The 23452-nt window shown below is 41.5% G+C and overlaps 2 long non-coding RNA genes across 2 annotated transcripts in view; both read right to left on the bottom strand.

Annotated features, from left to right (window-relative positions):
• LOC126048729 (uncharacterized) overlaps positions 1-8935 on the bottom strand; it is a 70095-nt gene extending 61160 nt beyond the window's left edge. The window contains exon 1 of the long non-coding RNA XR_007508960.1: positions 8736-8935. This is a non-coding gene — a long non-coding RNA (uncharacterized LOC126048729). The remainder of the gene's footprint in view (positions 1-8735) is intronic.
• A 10849-nt stretch (positions 8936-19784) lies between these two features.
• Positions 19785-23452, bottom strand: part of LOC126048728 (uncharacterized) — an 80719-nt gene continuing 77051 nt past the window's right edge. Inside the window, exon 3 of the long non-coding RNA XR_007508959.1 lies at positions 19785-19864. This is a non-coding gene — a long non-coding RNA (uncharacterized LOC126048728). The remainder of the gene's footprint in view (positions 19865-23452) is intronic.

The raw sequence follows: 23452 nt of genomic DNA, 5'->3' as shown, positions 1-23452 counted from the left end.
TATGAAACTGAAGCTCCAGATGCTTACAGGTATGCATAATATTTTAAGCAGTATAGGAAGGGGGGGGGGGAGGGGTGGTGTTTTGTTTTTAATAAACAACATATGAACAAAAGAACACATACATTGGAATTGTGAAAAAAGTGTAAGTGATCTGAAGGAATTCAGGCTGCAAAGGTCAGCACAAAGCAAGCTCCATCTGCAGAATTACGAGGCTTTGAAAGCTTCAAGAAGCCAAAACTGGACCCTGAGGTTCTCCTGGATGCCTCACATTCCCAGCTATTTTTATACATCACCCGGAACTATGGAAGCCCCATACTCCAGGCAGAAGCCTTTTCTCTTTCCATAAGTTAACGAGGCATTATTTCAATAAAAAGAAAAAAGCCCCTTCCTTCCCCTCCTCCCCAGCCACTGCATTCTCTTTAAGGAGATGTTATTCTGAAGTTAATAGCTCTGACAGTCCGCCAGGCCAAACAGTCATAAGCAGCAGTAATTCTTGAGCAGCTCTGAAGCTCAGTCTTAAATACCACTGGAGTCCTGTGTGCTGAGCTCTCCCTCCCAGCCGGGCTTATCCCGTGCTCTCTCCACCATTACCCTTCTGCTTCAAAGCAAAGTGTTGCAGGGTAGAGGGTCAGGCAGTAAGTATGTAAGGCCTGAACTACGTTTTCAGGCAACGCTTTTGACTGGCTATGCTATTTCCTCTTAAAAAAAAAATAATAATTTGGTGAATTTTGACTGCACTGGGCATAAATATTAGATGACAGGAAAATGATCTTATTTAATCTCTGGAAAAATAAATGGCACGCAGGTTTCTGCTGGTGTGCTACTGTAACATTTGGCACAATTTCATTGGAAGGATTGTGTCATGCTGACAGATTAATGAGCTCTAAGAGAAATGAACAGATAAATACGGAATAAGCAAGCAACCTGCACTGACAGAGTTACTGCAAGTAAAGGCTGCATGTCTCGCCTGTATTTGTCTGTGCTCAGCAGACTCAACAGATGAGAAAACCTAAATGGAACAAAGCCAGAGTATAACTTTACAGGCAGAGAGGATAATTTTATAAAAATTATGCTTCATCCCACCAATTAAACAGGTTTCCGAGAGAGAGAGAGAGAAGGAAAGTGATTCCCAAAATACAAGGAAAACAACCAAAACTGACCTACTGAATGCTATAAGGAGAAGCTAAATCCTTTTTCCCTTCTTTTCATTCCTTAAACAATATCTTTTTGGCTTAACAGCACTTTAAATCACTTTAGATTAGTGATTCTACCTATTGAAGTATTATAACATACATTCTCTCTTCTATAAGAAACTAAAAAGAAAATATTTTAAGCTTTGCTTATGCAAATAAAACGCACTGATTTAAACAGAGAATTAAATGCTGGTTCCAATAGGATGCTTTGTGTTTATAATCCATTTCTGAATTGTGTTAACTGACCAAAAATAACCTAATCTAAAACCAAATAAGGAATTCTAAAGTTTACAAAACTTTCTAAACTAGTTAGCAAAACCAGGACAGCAGTCTGAAATTCTTCTGTCTACACTAGAAAACTGGAGCAAACTATCAAGCTCAAGACTGTCTCTTAAGAAATAAAAAAATAAAAGGAAAATGCTGAAGCATTGCAGAAAGAATGGGAACAATTTCAATTCCTGTCTCTTCCTAACTGTTCAAAGACAACAAATCCCAAAACCATAAATCTGACAGTCAATTCAAAAAATGTGAAAAAGCATGGATTGCTTCTTCCTTCAGCCCAATCTGTTCGCTCATCCCTAAATCAGTGTTTTCTATGAATCTTTGCAAAAAGCATTAAAAATGGCATGCAAACAACCGTACTTTACTTGTAAAGTATTGGCATTTCCATGACTTTCAAAACATGCAGTGCAGCTGTGGTTTGTTTGCGTTTTCTTCTTTTGGGACAACTAACAAGTTTCAAGACATTGTATTCCGGGGAGGAGATGCTGAAGGCGGTCACAGCCGAAGGCAGGCGGTACCAACGCAGAAGACTGCCATGGATATTCCCTCGACACGGCTCATCCTCACTCCCAGAGGCTGCCCACCCAGCAGCAGGCTGGGTTAGCCTGAAGACAAGGCTGCTCTCAACACAAAAACACTGGTGGGGGTTTGCTGGGCTCAGCTGTGACCTACTGTGACGAAGGAGAAGTTTCGGGGTGTGTGGGGGGGGGGGGCTGTCCAGCTGAAAAGGAAGTTTTCCCAGGGGAGGGTAAGGGCTGACAACATCAGGAGTTAACCATTTCGGCCACCTGAGTTTAACCCTGCTGCGATCCTGAGCTGACATGAGGGACACAGCAAACGTAGAGCTTACTGTAACGGTAACAGCATGCAGAAGGCAACATGGAGGCAACAGAAATTATGCCAAACATGATCTGAACTCATTATTGACCCAACAAGGTAAATGCAGGAAAGCAGCAGTTAGAGATGACCACCGCTGAGCGTTGCTCCACACCATCAACATCTCCCTGCACTTTTGGGGACATTCAGATCCAGAAGTTCAGAGCTCCCCCACATCTTGCAAGCCTCGATTTTTGACCTCCTCTAACAACAGAATTACCTGATGCTGGAGATCACCCCTGTCACCTTTGCATTTCCTGATATTAAATGCAAAAGAAACAAGTTCAAAGACCAAATTCAAGCAAGAGCGATAGACGATGAAGCAGCTGTGTTGGCTTACGTAAAGCAGCCTCTCTCCTCTGCAGAGGTGCAGACTAGCATCTCTAAAATAACGCACTAAGGCAAAATAACAACACACCACCACAGCCACAAGAGGCCTAAAATAGGAGCCTCAACAGTTATTGTAACTAGGTGTTGGTTATTTCTTGTATTATGCAGTCAGAAGATTTCTATTTCAGATTTCTTTCTGTTTATAGTCTACACGCTAGAAGATCATTAACATCTACAAGCTCTTCTCAGCTTAGGTAGCAGCAGCAACTTCTTTTTCACTAACAGAAAATCCTGATAATTGAAAAATGAAAAATTCAGGCAAGATTGCCTCAGCAGTTCTTGGGTGCTCAGGAACTATCCTAACACATCCTTCCACAAGACTACTACTGTGATAAGAGACTGTGATTTTTAAATAAATATGTAGAACAGTCAACATAAGTATAAGCATAAGGCACATCTGATAATCATTGTGAAGTTACTTGCTTTTACTAAAAAAGCCATAGAGTTGGGTTGGGGGGGGTGTACAGCAGGTGGTAATGTAACAGTTGGTAAAGCAAGGTAAAGACAAAAACAACATTGCAATTAAATCTTTGAGTGAGGACCTTTGACTTGCCTTTACTATTAAATATTTCAGTATTGCAACAGATTATCCCATATTTTTCATCGTATTTTCACAGGAATGGCAGATCACCCTTTCCAGACAATGGAGAGAGGAATGAGAAGAAAGGGGATTGCTTGTGACATTTTGTTTTATTCTGTGAGGGCTTTTTAAGTTCTAAGGCTTCTTAAATGAGAAGGACGCAGGAAATTCATAGTGCATGCTATTATAGAAAAAAGTTCAGTATATCACCCAGTGACATGCTGTATTCGGCAACTGGAAGTTTAGGCTCCTTGGTCTGTGGTTTTCCTTCATACACAGTATAGAACAAAAGGGACCCCAATCTTCAATTTGCACATCTACAGACCACTGCAGTAAGAATAAAATAGTGTCTGAGTAGGCACAATATTTTTAATTATCTTTTTGCCTATTTAAATGCATTTAACTGCATGCTGCTTGTTCAAAAGTAGTCGAGTCTCGGGACATCCCATTCCCTTCCTTCTGTTGCAAAACCGATGGAAGCAGAGGACATGGGGGAACAGGAGAAGTCAAGAACTGGAGTAACACCCACTTTGCCCAAAAATCATGCAGTAGATTTCTTCATAGACAACAGAGACACCAACGAAGTATACTCAAATACCTCCTGCGTTGTTCTAGAAGGGGATGTACGGGGCAAGAGGTGGAAATGGAGGGAGAAACAAACATCTAGCACAGGAACAGCTAACTCTGAGGCCACAGGCACAAGCGTACACTATCCAGGTGCCCACAGTTGAATGCACCAGGGCCACAACCAAAATCCATCTCTGGTCTGCTGTGAAGAGCTTGCCATACCCGGTGGGACCCCTGTGCCATCACCCCCGTGCATGGCACAAGCTGGAGTCCCCCCTTCCCGTTTCAGCGAGGTTATTCCCTGCGTACCAGGCAGCCCAGCCTCCAGGCATTTGCAGGCAGCACAAAGTACTTACAAGTTTACTAGCAGAGGTCAAAACTTCTAGCCAGCAGATTATTTTTTTCTATGTCCCCTATTACTTTAAATCTGCTGCTCTCTTCCCTTTTGGGGGGGCACCGACTGCACAGAGTGTTTATCTGGGAGGAGTGTTTCTTTGGGTTTATTTAATGGTCTTTGTTGATTCCTTTGAGTCTTCTGTAGGCATTGGTTTTTTTCTAGTTACTTTCAAATACAACATGGAGTTTGTTTGTCAGCTTTTGGAGGGAACTGGCTTTAAAATGATGGTCTAAGTATTTTCTCTTCCCCAAGCTGTGCCTTGTTGAGGGTTCTGCCTGAGGATGTAATAGTATTACAATGGCTTTAAGTTTCCAGGGGCTGGACTAAGGCAGTCTATTAAGGATTTAGGCATTAGAATAAGGAAAGGCAGGTGGCTTTTGCTCTGTCTTTCATTGCTATTAGGCTTAGCAACTAGTTTTAAGTCAAAGATGTGTTTGATAGCCAAAAGAAGTTATTCTAACTTGGTTTTCTACCATCACTGACTATCTTTCTTTCCCAAAAAGCATCTTCCCAAGAAGTACAGGCTGCCAGGTTTCTAAATCTCCATCAGCTAATAAAAGTGAACCTAAAGTTCCCAAGATACAACAGAAAAATTGAAGCGTGCACTCAATATTTCCTTGGTTTCATAATTAAACCAAGCCTAGAGAATAAATCAGTGGTCCCCATTTTGACCAAGTGTCTTCAGAAACAAGGGACAGGACCTCCAAATCCACTGCATCTTCTCTGCTCTTCCCTTCGGCACAGCAGAGCCTCTTCTTTGCCTGCACGTCAGTGACAGTAAACTTCTCTCTTGTGGTCCACAAAGCAAAGACAGCAGAAAAAAGCGCCAGGTTTTGGCAACTGTGGCAGACAGTATCTACTGGTAACATGACTATATTTTTAGTAATGTTTTTAGAGACTGAGCAGAGCAATGATTGCCTGCTATCGCAGTGATGCTACCTGCTGCTACTAAAATACTAAGAAGGAGCAAGTCAAACAAAATCATCCTTAACACCTTGTTCCTACTCTAACAGATACATCATGGGACAAAAATTATATCAAGGGACAGCGCTGCCACATGCTCAGGATTTTATCAGAAGTCCCCTGGTATTTGCTGGGGTTTTCTTATGTACTTAAACTCCCAGCTCTGCAATCACATGAAGTAATTACATGAGAAACTCGGCTTTCCCGAGCCTCTTATTTGTGGAGAAGAGTTCTTACAACAAAGATCTCCCGTACCGCATCACCGATCGACCAAAGTTTTGCTGGAGGCATTTAAAAAGTGATGCTCCTAACATGCACACACATAAAATGGATCAAACTCTACTCAGAGACACAATCCTGTAACCAATGGTGCAGCCACTCCTCTGACAAAAATCAATACCCTGCTAAAAACAAATAACCTCAGATCCTGCTCACAGCAAGAGGATAAGCTGTTTGTGAAGAGCTGATTACCCCTGTGTGGGGGAGAAAGTACAATGAAGTGGAAGAGAGCTCAGAGTTTGTCACTATGTATCCGCATCCCACATCCTTACATTAAGATACATTAAAATAAGATGGGAAAAGCATTACAATGCCCTCTTGATAACACTCCCTAACCTTGTATATCGTTACTGCCATCCATTCCTGGGTTTGAGAGGGGTTTTTTCTTTTTATTTTAGCCAGTTTTCAATTTCAGTCAGTGTGCCAACTTTCACAGACTAGTCAATTAAAATGACATTTTTAGTAAGATTTCACAAGAAAATATATGTTACTCCCCCCAAATCAAGTTACACTATATGAACTGCAGTCTCCTTCTACTACCAATACTATAATTTTGACCAAAAAAAAAGGCTTTCCGTTTTTTCTGGCCCAATTTCCACGTTTACATAACTAAACTATTTAAGACCCATGATTCTGTTACCCAGATACATAATTTCTAGCTCCTGTTTCTGTTATTCAGGTACACACCGTTTCTATTTTTAAATCTATTACTTTATTCATTGGCGTATGTGTTTACACGAGGACTAAAACCAAGGCTCACTGAGCAGCGGTTCCTGGTTGCCCTTCCTCTCCCTGTTTGAGTGGAGGACAACAGATGACCTTTTCTTCTTGCTTCTCTCACCCAACTCGCTATTTATTTCACAACTCATCCAATACAGTGGCCCAGTAGTGTTTGAAAGTCATTCAGGTATCTTCCCAAACCCGTCAGGTCTCGAGCGTTTGAACCTGCTGATTTATACAGCAGCTCTAATTTGTCAAATGACACTTAAAACCCTTTCTCTGAGCAGCCAGGTTTGCGAGACCGCCAGTCCCTCCCTCGCCTGGACCTTGCACTCTCTCCCTGGGAGCATTTTGAACTCACTCTTTACTGGCGCATGACTCCCACAGCCATCAAACAGTACAGAATACGTGAAATAACACATGCATGCACACACAAGGTCCCTTTCTTATTTGGAAAAGGTTAATTAGAGAAAAAACATTGACTAGCTCGAGCACGTTGTTTTTCTCATTTACAAGCAGTCAGCTTTAGACTACTTTGAGAAGTACTGCTCTCCAGTCCTACTGTGCGCACTTCAGAGAAAAAAAAAAAAGGCTACGGAAAAGGTACTATGTTTTGATGGCTGGTTTACATATCTACAGTATGAACAGCTTATTGTATAATAATGGACTTCCATTAACATCAAGAGAGTGTTGGGGGGGTGGGTTGTTATTAAATGATCCACCACCACCAGTTGCACGTATACAGAGAACACATGGTTCTGGACAGCGTGCCCTGTGACAGACTAACAGCTCGAAAGGGAAGTTTTCAATTATCCCGCTCCAAGTACATCACTCCTACTGGAAGGATATTGCAATCTGCAGATTAACCATGAATTAAATTTATATTAAAAAATAATATCCTGTATTTCACATCCTAAATTAAAACAGATGTAATTAAAACCTTTGAAAGTAATTTTGGCTAGTGCTTCATTTCTATCTACAGCGAAAGCAGACGCTTTCTCAGGCATTTGTGCCAAATTTGACTAATTCTTCTGTTCTGTGTTTTAATTACTGTATATGCTTTCCTGTTGCAGTTAAGAATATCCATTACACATTTGAACAGCCAACATGATGAGAAAGTGTGCGCTTTTTTTAAGCCAGAGTCGTGCTTCAAATCATTAAGTGATAATGGCAAAGCTCTACAGCTCGCAGATGCTTCTGCTATATGCTGCTATAGATAGTCCGTACACACAAACACCCCCCCCCCATGACCCGCATCTGACCTTGGCTGCATCAATGCGCGGTATATCCAGAGCAACCTTACAGACGTAAGAGAAGCTATACACTATTGCATTCAAGCCAATGCACTTCTGCTATGGCACCTATATTAAAGCCAACTGCAATAAACATTTTGTCTCAAAAAAACTGATTTGTTTGGGGTTAGATTCCTTGCGTCCCCATCCCTCCCGTGCAAATGCACAAAAAGCAATCCTGCCAAGGACCTAGTTCATACAGCATAGCCCTGTACCAACATCCCCAGAGACTCCCAGACTCCTTATTTTTTATGGGTTGAATTTTAGAGACTTGGTAACAGTTATTCTTTAAGTTCAAGAATCCATATCAGACAACAAGGTTTGGAGATCACCCCTTCCAGAGCAAGTTTTAAGTCTCTAGTCCACTTGTAAAGTTAAACAGAGGGAATTTCAAGTGCAAAAAAATGTAAACTGCTGCAATCCAGTCCTTGCTTTGCTTGGCTTAACTGCTGAGTTACCTCTCCAGGCAGCCAGATGCAAACTGTTAGTGGAACTGGAGTTTTAGATAATTGCATTTGGTGAGATCTTCCTGCAAAAAACAGCCTTGTTCTCCTCCTTGGCTTTGTAGACCAAACCACATGATGAAGTCACTTCTAAACATATGTATCACATACTGTAGGTATGTGTGTACATACACATTGTCTATGGTTAACACCGAAAGATCAGTGAGCAAGTTCCCCTTGAATTAAACCAATAATGTCTAGACCAACTGCTTCAGTCAGTCTAAATTTCAAGAAAAAGGGAACAGCTGCAAGCAGGAGAAGGCAATCACAGCTGTCTTAAAACTTAAACTAAATTATGTGGGAGGATTTGCAGATAAAAAAGTGAAGTGTATTTAAAATAGTAATTTGAGTATTGAAAGTTTGAGATACTTTAAAGTAAGAATAAAATGTATACCTTTTGCCTAGCTATGGGTCAGAGTCTCCTCAGTTGTACAAGCAAAAATTTGAACTCATTGCAAAGAAATCAACAGAACTGTTTGTTACACCTCTGCAGACTTGAGCAAGTAGAACTTCACCAAAAATTCTTTTCTAAGAGGAAAATATGCTTTTGCATGTTAACTGGTGAAAATAAGACAACCTACATATATAAAATGTTCATGTCCATTCTACCATCATTTACATGGGAAATATTCTCTTCATTCCAATAAAACTCAACAGAATTGTATGTGATAACATGAATCACTTTATTATTACCTTAATGCAGAAAATATCCGAAGGACCTAATCCAGCCTAGTTTTCGTCCTGAAAGTGTTCAAATTCAGGTTGGACAGGGCTTTGAGCAAGCCGATCCAGTGAAAGACGTCCTTGCCCATAGCAGGGAGGTTGGACTACATGATCTTTAAAGGTCTCTTCCAACCCAAACCATTCTGCGATTCTATGAATAAACAGAAGAATGCATCTTTGTACTCAGAGTACATATTATGGTGTTCCTCATGAACAGTCTCTGCAAAAAAAAAAAAGACAAGAACATTTTATGCCATTGGAGGAGGGGAGGGATTTCAGTAAGAAGTGACAAAACAGGGAAAACAAAGGGTTGACCAGAATGTGAAAGCTATTCAAAGCAAGACTGAAATAATCAGACATTTCCCTAATAAACAAATCACACACATATTCTGCCTATTCCAAGCTTTGTCATGAATGCTTGCAGCTTTACTGCAGAGAATCAGACACATCTAGGTCTAGATCCCGGCTAGGAGGGTAAAATCAGGGGAGTTCCCAGCCCCACGACAGACGACCAGCACTGCAGGAACAACCCACACCTATAAGTCCGGGAACTGGTTTCAGATAAAGGACCCAGAGCTCGGCCTTTTTTCTTTATGGTGGCAAAACATTACAGCGTTTATCTGCACTGAAATTCCGTGTTTGCCAATACAAAGTAATCAAGCTGGGCAGCGGTCCCTCCAAACAAAGGCATGTGCGCTATGTTTTGTACTACTTCTCCAAAGCTTCGGCCAAATCCTCGATTGCCAAAGCATCAAAAACCTCATTTTCGCTTATTTTCAGACTCTTCCTCAGAAAGCATAGCATGTGAATCAAAAGCTCTCCACTTTGCCTGCCACTTGAGGAGTTTTAATAAATCAACTTTTTCTTATGACAAAGGCTCTCTTTTTAAAAATACATAGCTCAAAACCTGCAACACAGTCCCCAAAAGAAAATAAGAATAAAGTTTTAAACCAGTGTGCACTTGGGAAGCTCTGATAAGTCAGCGCTTTCCATCTCATGCATATTCCTATTTTTATTGTATTTATTCCCTAGAAGAAACACCTACCGTCACTGCATTCCTTCCTCCACCAGCTTATCGGTGCATGCCCTTGACCACAGTACAAAAAACAGCATTTACCGACACTCTGCAGGTGAAAGACTATTCTTCCGTATAAATTATACGTCTTAGGAACTCAGCATTTCTTTCACACTGAAAACCTATTCAAGCCTTCCCGCATCTGTGGGCTAAGTGGTTTGCTCCATCCAGGGGGGCCGACAAATGCTGATATTTCAAGAAACCTAATCTCTTAATGATTGGGATCAGACGAAGGGTATGGTCATGAAAGAGACAGCTTGAAACAGGCCTAATCTCCGGCATATCTGAACCTACAGATGGCAAAGACGTAGCGCTGCCACCAACATAGCTTCGACTGACTGTAATCTGCCTACCCAAGGGTGGTCCGACCAGAGCAATTGAATTGCACATGGAAAACTCTCACGCCGATACTTCTGTCCTGGGAAAGTACAGCGAGGCTGGCTAGGCTGGGCGCCGGCGGGAGCCGAGCCGGCACCGTCTCCGTCAGTCAACGGCAACGCGAACCTGCTGGCAAGACGATATTCCTGCTCGGTCTTGCTTTGATCGTGGAAGAATTCCCACTTCTTGGTTTCTGGACTGCTGGTTTTCCGAGGCCGGTCATCTCGCCGGTGCCTCCATGCCTGGAGATTCCCTGACTGAGCAGCCCCGTGCTGCCTTTCCCAGTTTATGGCCACAGACTGTTGCTTTTTAGAGACACTCTGAATGTTTTCTAAATCACTCCACCTATCAGCTACATACAACACTTTTCAGCACTGGGGCACGCGGCAGAGGCTCAGGTTTTCCAGTCAGCCCACTCGGGGCAGTGGTGGGTAAGGGTACATGCCCTCCCTCTCCTCCAGCAGAGCCCCAGTTGTCTGCAGCAATAAGCCACCATCCTCTTCGCTTCCTTGCAAAATACAAGTATTTCCACCTCATCTTAACGTTTCCCTGCAGGAGAGTCTACGTGCTAATTGTGACCTCCCAAAAAAACTATTTAAAAACCTTGATTTGTAAGCATCCTAAAAACAAGTTTAAAGTTTCAAGTTGAATTTTCCGTTGGCATATAAACTAAACTGATGAGTCACCGTATGTACCCAATGTCCAAAGACAATGGTATGCAATCTGCAACACAGCCCTCCTACACTGATCCCCAAAATAAGACAAGAGACCTCCCCAACTGTACACAGAGCAGCAACGTAACCAGAATTAATCATTTCCGAGAGGACCAAGACGAGACACGGTCACGCAGCTGACCCGGGGAGCGTTCAGCCTGGGAGAGGGCCGTCCTCCCTGGGACAGAGCACATCTGCAAAGCAGGATGTTTTCCAAGCTAAGAGCTGATGCGTTTTTCTGGTGGGGGAAATAGGAGCCAGGAGGATTATGGTTATTTTTGAGGGCCCTGGGAAGGTGGGGAAGGGAAATCAGGCACCCAGGGCACATTTGCACAACTATCCAGGCACCAAAAAAAAAAAAAAAAAACCAAAAAAACCCACGTGCTCTTCTGATCCCTCCTTCAACAGAACAGCAACAGCGTTCAGCAAGCCATGAATTTACTGCGTGGGAGTTGCTTCAGCTCTCTCAGGGAGCTTTTTCTGCCTATACTTGGTTATGTGTCTGGTGTGTCATTTATTAACTCATAGACCATGTATATAAGAGGAGGCATGTGGGGGGCTAGGGAAGTGACAAAGCAAGGGTGATTAGGAGATTAGCATTTCAGGAGCTAAATTGAATTTTTCCAAAGTACTCATCGCCATAGACTATTTAATAAAATAACTGGGGGGGGGGAACACCCCAAAACACAACCAACAACAAAAAAACAGAGTGAATTAAAACAATCACTCACCATTACACTTGATTCAACAGGTTAAAGGATGACCGGTCAGTTTTTAAATACCCCAGGAACAAAAAACTTGTGTTACTAAAGTTTCTAACACCAGAGCCCAATCCGGATGGCAGAATACTTATGCCAGTACTTAAAGTGAAGATTACAAAGGAAAGACCAATGCAGAAACAACTGAAGATAAAATCAACATGATAAAATTAGTTCCATGCTCCTGTAGGAAATCCACCCTAAATATCCTACAGCTGACAAAAGCAGCAACACCTAGCTGTAACCCTGCAAAAACACACCCATCCCAGTGTAGAGTTTAGGCAGGTTGGGCCAAAAGTCTCAAAACAACAAATTTCTGGATACTGGATACTCCAATAATAGAGTCTTCATTTAAATATCTGTTATAGAAATAGATGCTTATCTTTCAAAGTTTTGACATTTAAAAATTTAACTGAAAGTATAAGCCCAAAGACAGCATGGAAGAGAGCAAACCTAAAGCAGTAGCTTCAGTGACAGACTGAAATGACAAGGCAAGCACCACAGAAACAAAGGTTTGTCATTTTCAAGGAAATTTTGATTACTTCACCCAAAACTTTTTGCACATTGACTGTCATGTACCCACAACAGTTGCAGTGGTACTCGCTACCTGCTGCCAATACCAAAGCATGCATTACTCATTCCCATTAGGATGAGCAAGGCTGGCTTCAAGGGTAAAGCTATATTTTAACCTCTGAACCTGAAGTTTACCGGACCTGTTCCAAGCAGTTCCATTTTAGTAGTATCCCATGTATCAGGAGGCCTGAAAGAATTCAGAATCCAGGGGTTTCCCTGGAAAACAAGCCCCAGATTTTTTCATCAATGGATGTCTTTCACGCAGCTATGAAGTTTGACTGACTCGGGGACAGGTCAGAAGGATGCCCCACTTGACTAGATTCCCATTGAGAAAACAGCAAGTCGGACTGAAATCTGGTAGCCAATTTAAAGAAAACAGTCCCTCCTGTTCTGAAGACATAAACTGGCAACACGGAACAATTTTCTTTAAAGTTCTGGTATTAGACTTTGCTTTTTATGACAGATCAATGCAACTTTAAGATAGTTGTTCCACTCTGTGGTGCAGACGTGTTCCAACTAGTTTTTAGAGGTGAAAGTGGTTGTGATGGGACTTCTGTACTTATTGACCTCATCTTAAATCCCAAGATCCTTAAACATTAAGAAAACCATATATATATATAGTACTATTCACCAACAAGAAATAAGTATTCTCCAGCAATATGAGAAGCTGGGCTTATGCTGCAGGCACCTTGCAGTTCCCCAAGGGCTGGCAGTGCTGCGGAAGCAGTGTCTGAGCAGCACTCAGGAGCTCCTGCAAGGGACGATCTTGCAGGTGACCAAAATAGGTTTATGACAGGCAATGAAGAAAGTTTCTGCAGTTCTCTACAAGATCAGAGAGTTGTGATGTTACGCAGGAGGTTCAGAGTTAGCGAAGTCACTTAACCACATGTTAAGGGGCAGGAGAGCAGAACGGGAGCCTGTGCCAGATCTGCTGGCAGTTCTGTTCTCACCCTCTGTCCGCTGCTGCCCTGCAGCTTTCAGAGTCAGACACTTGTCTTCGTCACTGGGAAGACACATCCATTTAACAATAGAAACAAAGACGATTCATGAATGCACATGGATTGATATTTCCCATGGAACAGAACAGACCAAGAGAAGCCAATTCTAGAAATGAAAAGTTTCTTACAATGCTTTATAGAAACTCTCACACTGATTGTCCTTGGCAAAAACCACAGTCTTTAAGGGAAAGCGTGCCTGTGTACAAGCCAACAGGCAAGCACATGACTTCTTTTTTTTTTTTCTTGAAAAACATTTTGTGAGTCAAGAAGTAAAACCCCACAATTTGCTGTTTAGACACATCACCACCATCATCAGTAGGCTTTACATAAGTTAATAGGCAGACATGATAACAGCACTAAATTAAAGGAAAGCACTTGACAATTTATTTCTATCCTTTCCGCCCCAGGTATAAATCCCATCCCCTGAGAAAACTGGGTTCTGATTTAAACTACTGCAGCCTACAACTTGAGTAGAGCTGGTCAAAAAGTTTATTTAGAATTTGTGGGTTTTTTAAAAGCTTTCTTGGGAGCAAAGTTTCTGAAAACGTCAACATTTTCAACCTGAACTGTGGGACAGGAGGAGAGCCCCAGAAGGCTCCCCCCTTGCATGTCCCAGCACAGCACTTGCCAGCTGTGCTGCTCTGTTCCTGAATTAGAAGCCCTGTCTCGCCAGGGTCATGGCAAACAGTGAAAAACAGATCTGCTCTTTCACCAAGGACTACTGCTTCGTTCAGCTGATCGCTGATCAGGCCCAAATAACTGCATGTGATAATTGTGAAGAAGTGTAATGCATGGGGCATGAGAGAGAGAAAGTTACATTTTAAGACCTAAAGTTGATAGTCCCGAGTGCCCCCTCTCACAGATTCTGGTAAGATTCAATAAGCACTTCTGATGATTTGCACCACCATTTCTCTAACAGCTGCACCACTTGAGCTATTCAGTCTCAGAGTTTTGAAGTGATAGCCGAAATGTATTTTTCTACTATTTTCTTCTCATTAGAAATGAAATGCCCAAGCCATATTGACTTAACACCACAGAGAAAAGAGAAACAAAGAAGAAGAGGGGAGAAAGGTCACTGTCAGGCCAAGATCAAGTCTGGAAAGTTTCAGACTTCAGACATGAGCATTTCAGGAAGTTATAAGCAACTGGAATAATAAAGGAATTATAACTGAAACACTGCAAGAATTTTAAATGTCGCTCTTGCTATGCCAACCAAGTATTATTTAATGTGTTTCAACAGCACTCAGAGACGCTTCTTGGCTGAGACGCGAATGTCTTTGCTTTCTGACAGGTCTGTGCTTTCAACATCACTCCCAACCTCCCTGAAAAGGCAGAAGAACGGGATAGATGGTGTTGGTCACAGTGGCAGCTGACGGAGATCAGCACAGCTCCCTTGCTTTCAGTGGTATCAGTGAGTCACAGGAAGAGCCAGAAAAGGGAGCAAAACCAAAATCCCCCAACTTGTAACAGCTCATCTAGTTTACTTCTGTGTTACTTCCTCCCCCTCACAGAAGTGCCATGTCAGCCAGCCTCTCACCAGAGCGGCTAATCAAAGTGTGGCCTGTTCTGATGCCTCCTGCAAGGGTATACAGAAGCAAAGAGCAATATTTCTCCAACTTAAGAGAATTTGCTGTTCAAATTACAAGTTCAACATTTTTGTCCCCACCCCCTCCCAGCACACTTCCCTCAACTCCTTGCTCTGCTCCTCACAGGAGGGCCATGAATTGAATGAAGCTTAATCAAAGTTTTCCCTGCCTCTCTCCAGAACAGAGTTATAATTATGAACAGACCTAATACATTTTTTTCCCCCTTCACTGCTCTAAAGGAACACAGGATCTAGAAAGGCATCCTGCAATTGCTAAATTCCTGTTGAAATGATCCTAGAACGATTATTTTTCCAAACAGTGCTCTGTTAAAAAATTTCAGACATCCTATGAAAATTCTGCATGCCAACCCAGGCATTTAAATGTCTACATCTCCTGCAAAAAAAAAACAGCCCAACCAACCCTAATATTTTAAGTTCACTCCACTTGACTCCACTTAGCAAGTATTTGCAAAGGGCAGGAATGCCTAAATACACCGAGTTTCTAATACAACACTCTAGAGGCACTGCCACCAGCATCTTCACTTAAGTTTTTCCACACACTGTGATACAGTGTTTCAGTCAGAAACTAGGTCATAAACTTCTCTATTGGAAAGCGTTTATAGCTGTTTGGACTGGATTATTCTGTTCAAGAGGTTATAATAATAAAGGAAGCTTGCAAGTGTACTTTTTCCAAACTCGTGGTATGTCGTTGCCAGTTTGAGAAATTGGCTCATTACTTCTCCTTGTTTGGCTCCTCCATTCTCCGATTCTTGTTTGCTTTGACCTCTTTCTGGACAAATATAAAACTTACTGTTTCACCTAATTAACATGAGGGAGAATATAGAAAACTCTCATTTATTCCAGTTCCAGAACCAGTTTTACAAAAACACTGTCAGAGTTTCAAGAAGCATTCAGATGTTAAGAGTCCTGCCAAAGTTTACAATCTAGTTATATCCTGCTACAGAAAAAAAGCCTGCTCTGTTTTTTCAATTTTATACAAGTCTCTGGCAAGAAACAATCCACCTCCATATATTCACATGCATCCAGATGATCTGTGGATAAGCCTTATTCTCCTTAGTCTAATCAAACTGGCCAACTCACTTTCTCCCCTTCCAAACACTCCCAGCACATTTTTCTCAGCCGCTCCTTCCTGTACAGGCAAGCAAAGCAGCGGATTTGCTCTTCTGCCCACCACCACCACTTTTGGAAGGCTGAAAACAGCGAGCAAACAGTTCAACCACAGTTCTAATATTGCAAAGCTTTTTCATTTGAGGTTCCTCCTCTTGGTTCTCCATTAAATAGCTGGTCATTCTGTACCACAGAGACGTTCAGTGTCCATCAGCCTCCCCGAAGGGATTCAGGGGAAAACCTTTGCCCACTTTCTGGGGACTTGAGGAACAAGGCACCCAACAGTTTCCTCTAAGCAGAAAGGCGGCTTGGAGGTCTTTTACATGCTTTTCCATGAGCCATCCGAACAAATGCAGCAGAGTCATCTTCAACTGAAAAAGCCTTAAATTATATGCTATATCCAACTTGCCTTGTATCTGATAAGGATTCAGCTGAAGGCCTTGCACATCGAGGCAATCCTTTGTAAGAGTTGCCTTATCACCTTCTGCCCCAAATATAGGCACAGAAGGGAAAAATGAGGGCAGATGGGGTAGAAATAATTGTACAATATTAAGTTGGTTCTGTAATCAGGAACAGATATTAAGTCCAGGATCTCCACTGTGTTTTGAAGAACAACAAAAATGGAGAGCAAAAATACACCCAACTTTACCCAGCTACATAAATTCTGTCTCCCAAACATTTTCTGCCCACAAGGAGAATAAGCATAATTATTCTCCTTCAGCTGGCTCTAAGACTTCAGCTAAAAATTGGTTTGGGTTCTGCTTGCTTTTACAGAATTTTGAAAGCCTTTACTCTTAAAAGCATAGTACTCTGTATTCTGTACTTAGCACATTCACGGTAATCAAATTTTACTTTTTCAGAAAGGCTCAACTTCAGCAAAGCCATAGCCTTTTCCAGTTCAGCAATCTTACCACAATACTTAACATCATCTATATTGCATCGCGTGTTTGTGTAACTCCATCTACGCAAGTCAGGTAGATCTATGCAGTATTCACACTTACTTCCATAGCCTTGATGCATTAGCTGGAATATGTGCAGTCAGGTCCTCAGTGCAATAACTTTGCTGCAAAGGCACTACTGGGTAATTCCTTTTTTCTTTTTAACCTATCTAAAGTTTCTGTGAACCCAAAAGCAATGTTGTGAATGTACGAAAGAAAAACAAGAAAAAATATAGTTCAGTTCTGATTAATGGTCCTATATTTTAATGTGTTGCTGGGAGGCTTAAGCCATTGAGTGCATCACCCCAGGATATTTTAAACTTATGACGGTTTCTTCCACACAATCTTGAATTCTGTCAGGAAAAAAAATCGCCAGGACAACTGCCTCACAGCTTAGGAGACAGAGCATCTTCTCTGTTGCTTTCTGGAACTCAAGGAGGTACACAACTTAAAGGCCACACAACCCCCAAACTATTATTAAAAAAAACATGGGAAATGAGCTCAAAGAGAAAAGCAAGACAGGTCTGAGCAGCTGCCTCGAACCTACCCATCAGGAAGGCACCGGCAGTGGAAGAGCCACAGAAGTCCTGCAGTTCCATTTCACTTCAGGGGGATTTTAGTCTAGCTACTTAAAAAGATGCCTTCTGTAGAGCTTAGCGCCCACTGTCCTTTCTCACCACCCCACTGGAGCAGAAAGGGCACAGTGCAACTCCTGTCTCACCCAGCATGTCATCCTAGTGCCCAGGTTAAACGAAGTTTGCAAGTAGGAGGTTCAAAACTAACTTCGGGGAGTGCTTCCTCCCTCCCTCCAGCATTCCCAGCTGGGGAATCCTGAACAGTGTGAAGCTGCAAAGCCTAAAAAGTCACCTGGTTTCAAACCATAACCAGACAAATTCACAGAAGAGGAAAGTATACCCAAGACTACTCAACACACGAAGCCACCACTGACTCAGAGGTCCTTCATGTGCAGATCATGAGAGGTTGGTCTGGGGAGTGACCACATGCTGGGCTTGCTCTGCTCCCCTCTCTTGGCATCAGCTACCAGTCAGTCTCTGGGACAGGAGGCTGCTATGCCTGCCCTAAAGGTCTAGGCTTAACCTGGTCCCTTGATCTGACAGATATTAACATTTTGATGCGTTTGCTGTGTTTATGCTCTTACAGCCTGCAAGCTGCAAAATAAACTCCAGCATCATCCATGTGTATATTTTGTGCCCTTGCCTTAAGACACCTCTTTAACAGTGTGCTGTATAAGAGACACATGTGGCTCCAACCTGAACACAATGCAATCTTCACCGTATTTATCTTCACAATACTCTTGCAAAGGAAGAAAAGAAGAGGGCAAGTGGAAGCCCAGAGATACTAAAGCCAGCGTGTGTAGTAAGACACCACCTACATATAAGCCCAAGTCTTTTAACTTTAGCTGAAATGTACGTTTGGCAGTAACCACCTTTACTTCTGAGCACTGGCTGCCTAGCAGCTCTACATTACCAGCACAACAAGGTGATCCTCACATGCACAGAAAGCTCAGCGTAGCCCTGGGCACATCAGAGTTGTGCAAGAAAAGTACTCGAGACACACTATCTTCTCTACCAGAAACGCAAGCACATAGGCATGTAGGCACTTACCTCCCACTGATACAGGGACTAAAGAATTTGTCCGTGGTTTCCCAGGAAGCTTGCGACAGGGCGAGAATTGAATCAAGACCAACCTTTGCTTGCCTTTGTGTAGGCTTTAACAAGCTTGGGTTAATTTCCAAGGGTATTAACAACTTGACAACTATATCCTGAATTGGCACAGCCTCAAAGAGCAAGTTAAGTTACTTAAACCACCCAAGAAATGCTGAAATTGTCCTTATACTCAGGCCTACAGTTGTGACTGCTAAAGTGAAATAAAATTCAAAAGTAAGTTAAGGAAATGCTTTTATACAGTGGCAAGGGTAAAGACTATAATAGCAGCAGCTTGTTTGTTCCCATCATTCTAGTCAATTACATAGGATAATTATGTATTACTAATAATCTTACAGTTTATCAACATCAGATAACTCTTCTACATAAGGCGACTGAGGAATAGCGTTTGCTGCTTTGTGCAAAGAAACACACATGTGCTGGCACACCTCCTCTTTATTGTATTTCCATCACAATCATATCTTTGATAGAAGTGGATTTATTGAGAAAAATAAATCATATGAAGTCTTTATAAAACAGAGACGCAACTGAAACCTGCATCAGACTAGTCTTGACCACTATAGATCCAAGTGCAAAATGTGAGTGAATGAGTTGGATCACAAGGGGCAGAAGAACAGAAATCACTGGAGAGCCAGCATCTCCCCCATGGGATATGGCTGGAATTCACTACAGGTACATGAAAAAATGTTTTGTTTTCTTCTTCATGGAGATACTTTTACCAAAGTATTAGCAGACTAACTGGTAAAAAGTTTACCAAGGGGCAAACCTCAAAAAATTTTTAGCAGGCCAAGTATGGTTTAGAGAAGTAAAGCCTTCTGGAATAGGTGCTCCAATCTGGTATAACTTAAATTAGATGGAACTAATTCGTGCAGGAGCGGGTGGGTTGATGGAAGAATTAGAAATGACAGAACATATTTTGTAATAATCTTTCAATCATTAAAACCCAATTTAACATGCAACGTCATCTGTTGTCAGCGTTACCATACCTAGGAGAAAAACCAAATACCTGCTCACAGTGATTTACAGAGAGACATATGCAAACAAACATGTAAAGAAGATATTTATATTTTATATTCAGTGAATTTTGATGCTGTAACATTGAAGACTGCTACTACTGAAGCTTAACCAAGACAATGTGAGGAAAGTTAATGAACAACCATACCAAATGGCATACATCTGTTTTCTTACCTGAAGTGTGTTCATCAGTCATTACCACTGTCCCAGGATAATGCTTCAGCAACCACATAACAAAAAGATCTGGTGAACTCCTAAATGTTTAAAAAGAAATATAAGCATGTTACACAATACAGAAGTCACCAAATCCACAGCAAGTAGAACAATAATACTTCAGAGTTATTCTGCACTTGCAAGGATTTTTGTTGTTGTTGTTCAGATGTTTTTTTTTTAATCTAATTTTTTATTTAGACTCTTTGTCCATGCATTCAAAGTTGTGGTACATTCATCTGAGACAGAACTAGAACCACAAGAAATGCAATTACTAAACAAGACTAATTATAGATGGAAAATCAACATATGTAAAAATAAAAGTATCAAAAGAGAAGCAGTCATCCTTAGCTGGTTTAACGATTTGGCAACTATGCTGTATCCACATATTCACTTGTTGATATTAATTCACACTGTATAGAGAGCAGTTTTTCAGTTCTCATAGGAAAAGAAATAGCATTTCCAAATTATGGCTATATTTTACAGAAAGAATGACTTATGCTAAATGTGAAACATGTCTTTTCTCAATATTTTGCATTTTCAATTTCAGTTGGAAAGATCTTTATTTCTTCAGTGTCCAGGTATAAAGAATACTTTAAAATTCTGGACACGGAATACTTCAGAGCTGCATTTTGACTTTATAGCCACAACACAAGTACATTAAAAGGCTCTGCAACTTACATTAGTTATACTGTATCTCTGCAAAAGTCTTCTCTTTCTAAATCAAAAAATAAATTGGAAAAAACATGCACTGTTAATGTTGCACACATCTGCTTGATTAACAGAGAGTAGAAACCTAACTGGCAAATTAACCTTTCAGATTTCACATACTGCAATTAACTCCCATGTCTGCAAGCATATCACCATAAACTTCATGGGCAAAATACGCTTTCTAGGACACAGGAAAAGTACTTCTTCATAACAGTATGCCATCAGGTCTGCTTTTATGAAGGACACCACTTTTCACTGTGAATTACATTTTCTCCCTTATACACATTATAAAATTATCTTAATCAAATCTAAGGTACAAGATACAATCTCTCAGTAGGTACCACCCAATTTCTAGCAATCTGTAACACATGGAAGAACATTCTGGTTTCTGCTGCTTCAATACTGTTATTTCTGATGGACAGCTCAGCTGCCTACTCCAATAAATAAGGCTAGCAAAGCATCACTCAGGATATGGCTATAATTGTGTTTCACTATACTTCACTTATTATGGGACAAAGCTTACAAAATCCACGTGCACATATCCATCTCTCCATCTACAGAATTTAAAATAGCTTATCTAATATTAGTATATGCACATAAATGCTTTCATAAAAATTAGAAGTTAATTTATGCAAGGAAAAATAATTCTGCAATCATTTTTCTAATGTTCGTCCTTTTACATCACTAATTTTAGGGAACTGTTTCAAAAGGCTACAGAACCTGCCCACCTGCTACACAGAAAATGGCACAATCAGGTGACTCTCTCATATTTGCTCTACTTACAAATCCAATAAATAAAAAAATCAATTCGTCAGCTCTCAGATCAAACTAGCCTTTAAAAAAAAAAAAAAAAAATCAAGTTGTGGTCCCTCCACTCTCACATAGTAGCAGCAACAGCCCGTCTGGGCTGGTGCATACCTTTACATCCACACAACCTGCTCCGCCTGCAGTGAGACAGCCAGGCGTGATGGAGAGGAAGGTGTCAGGGCAAGGAGTTGTTACCCACGTGTAGCTTAGAGACAAGAGACCATCAGAAACATTTGACTCAGAGTGCTGGAGCAAGGGTCTAGCAAAGAACAAAAGTTCACGTGGAATTCTATGCAGACTGTGGCTCCTCAGTCATCCCTATGGACTGCTGGTGGTCCCTACAGTTTCAGAAGGTGGTCCACAAAATAATCATGAGGAGGAAAAACTGAAACAGCATTCCTGAGCACGCAAGCAAGAAAACAACAGGAGAGAAATTAAGAGTGGGTCAACATTCAAAGTTTAGTATGATTCTCATCTGGTCACAAATGAAAACCATTGTTGAAACACAGCACAATGCTGTCCACAGGTTTTTCTTTTCGTTGAAAGCAAGTATTAGGTAGTATTTTGATGAAAGGAATCCTTTCACAAGTTATATTTCTTTACAATCATATACTAGACACATAAATATGTCTCAAAGGGGCAAAGACTTTGAAGTAAAAATCAGGAACAAAAAGCACATGACAGAACCCAAAATGCTTCCCAGTTCTTGGTGCTAAGTGTGTGCTCAAGCAGCACCTCGGACCATTATCAGGGAGACCTGTTCACCCACCCACCTTCATACGCCTTGGCTTCCACACCAGGAGCTCTTGGCAGACAACCCAGATGGGCGCTGTGGCATCTTCTAACCCGGGGTTCAAGAGGGTCACCAACCTACCAACCAGCCCTCGCCGATCACCTCCAAAGCCCAAACGAAGCAAAAGACAAAGATAATATCAAGCTTTAACCTTTAAAATTAGATGACTTGTGTCTGTTTGATTTCTTAAAACCAGGCAGGGCAGTCACATTAGTCAATTTTAATTACTTGTTTTCCTTCCCAAGGAAATGGATACAAGTATTGCTTTGACTACTCAGCTAATAGCGCTGCCTGAGGCTGGCAGTCCTAAAACGCTGGGCAAAGAGCCAAGATCGCTATGATCAAACTCCTTCCATCCTCTCCTCACATCACCGTTAGAGACAGGAGAGCCCTCAAGGATCAGACCGTCGCCCTGAGCAGCAGCTCAAGCCCTTCACGCCTCTTGCTCAAGCAAAAAGGGGCCATATCCCAACCAACGGAGATAGTACGGAGCAAGGAAGCCAGGAATCATTAAAAGCAGTTTGTGCTAGTTGTGGGAAATATTGCTCCAGAAGAGCATTCACAAGACGCACCATTGCTGGCTGTCAGGCTTGGTCCCGGCATAACTATCTACGCGATGCCCCTTCTTCCTTTGCACCAAGCAAAGTTTTGGGGTAGAAGACTGCATGAAACGCATCAGAAAACATTGTTTCCTTCATAAATATCAGCACTGCCTCCTAAAAGGACTAGGCTAGGAATTATTTTTCAAGAAAAAGATCATTTGTAGGCAAGGGACTGAAGCACTACCATGAACTAGGTCAATCCCATCCTTTGTTACTGTTTCAAAAGTACAATAACAGCAGGAAGGGGGGTCAGGGTGGAATAATCATTTGTTAACAATTTTAATAGTAAAGCTTTATTGGTTTTCCCTATGGATTCTTGTAGTTATTATGGTGACATTAAGCGTTTTTCCTCCAAGTGAAGTATTGTTAATCCTTTTATTTAGGTTCAGAGCTACAGTACATGACCCCGCAAGAACATTCATCTACAGTCACAGCTGGAGCTGCAGACTCACTGGCTTGAAGGAATTAATTTCTTTGCAAGGCAGGAGAAACTGAAAGGCCAAAGGCTTATCTTCACGAAAATCTGAATTTCACCAACTCATACAAAGAACAGGACAAAACCCAAACATATAATCAGACACCTCATCAAAAAGCAGATGTGAAAAAACTCTGGCACGTTAGAGAAATATAGTTTGGGCGGGTGGGAATCTGAAGGTCTGTCATACCACAAAACAAGCTTTAGTTCTTAAAATAAATTTGAATTGTAAAAGCAGATTAAA

This window comes from Accipiter gentilis, chromosome 20 (genome assembly GCF_929443795.1).
Source record: "Accipiter gentilis chromosome 20, bAccGen1.1, whole genome shotgun sequence".
Classification (NCBI taxonomy): domain Eukaryota; kingdom Metazoa; phylum Chordata; class Aves; order Accipitriformes; family Accipitridae; genus Astur; species Astur gentilis.
Note: the sequence above shows the minus strand (reverse complement) of the source record. Positions and strands in the feature narration are given on the sequence as shown.